Source organism: Nyctereutes procyonoides, unplaced genomic scaffold, assembly GCF_905146905.1.
Source record: "Nyctereutes procyonoides isolate TBG_1078 unplaced genomic scaffold, NYPRO_anot_genome, whole genome shotgun sequence".
Classification (NCBI taxonomy): Eukaryota; Metazoa; Chordata; class Mammalia; order Carnivora; family Canidae; genus Nyctereutes; species Nyctereutes procyonoides.
In genome coordinates, this window is record NW_026575140.1 from 81,227,671 (window position 1) to 81,228,801 (window position 1,131).

At 38.5% G+C, this 1,131-nt stretch overlaps 1 pseudogene; it reads left to right on the forward strand.

Moving 5' to 3' along the window:
• The first annotated feature begins 496 nt into the window (after positions 1-496).
• On the forward strand, positions 497-594 carry LOC129497995 (U2 spliceosomal RNA; annotated as a pseudogene).
• Positions 595-1,131: the final 537 nt, after the last annotated feature.

The window sequence follows — 1,131 nt, forward strand, 5'->3', positions numbered from 1 at the left end:
CATAAAATGCTGCATTCAAAGGCCCATTCACTGCAACATTATGCCAGATCAAAAACAACCCGATGAGGGTTCCTCATGTTCCATCATGAGGAACCATAGCTGCACAGTGGAATAGTATATAGCTGAGAAAAGAAAACAAAAGAGAGTCTAAAGAGCTGCTATGGAAAGTACTCCAGATTCTACCATTTGCAGCAAAATGGATGGATCTTCATGCCAAGTGAAATAAAGCAGACACGAAGAGACAACTGCTGGACGACCTCACTTGTGTGTGGAATCTAGGTAATAGAACTAACAGAGAACAGATTGGAGGTTACCAGAGATGGAGGGGGAATTGGGTAAAGGTGGTCAAAAGGCACAAACTTTTAGTCATAAAATAAATAAGTCCTGGGGAAGTAATCTATAGCCCTGAGACCATAAGGAACAACACTAAGTTGTGTATTTGAAAGTTGCTAAGAGAATAGATCTTAAACGTTCTCATCATCAGAAGAAAAATGGGATCACTTCTCGGCCTTTTGGCTAAGATCAAGTGTAGTATCAGAAGAAAAATGGTAACTATGTGAGGTGACACATGTTAACTTATTGTGGGGACCTTTTCACAATATATCCATCTATCAAATGGAGCACCTTCAACTTATACAGTGTTACATGTCAATTGTATCACAGTAAAACTGGGGAGGGGGGCGGTGTGAGGGGGCTAAAAGAAAGTACTCTAGGACAGGTCCTGAAATGAAAGGCAGGGAGCCAGATATAAATGCAGAGTGGTGCATACGGTGTCATGCCCTATTATAGAGAGTTAGGAGGGAGATGCTAAGAACATCTATTTGCTGATCTTTTGTATAAAGAACCATTGGAAGGATCCAAAGAATAGCATAAAAATTATTACCTTTGATGTAAAGTGTGTAAATAGTATTGACAGGAATGGAGATAAACCTGAGACTTTTTAACTTCTAGCTTTTTATAATACTTTGTAAATGGGTTACATGTAAAAAACAAAACAAAACAAAAATTTAAAATGAAAATAGTAGCCGCCTTTCAAGGAGTAAGTGAGATAAAGTGTCCAATTCGTAGCATGGTACCTGAAGGACAGTAGGAGCTCAGTAAATGGTCCCTACAAAAACAAAAACAAAACAA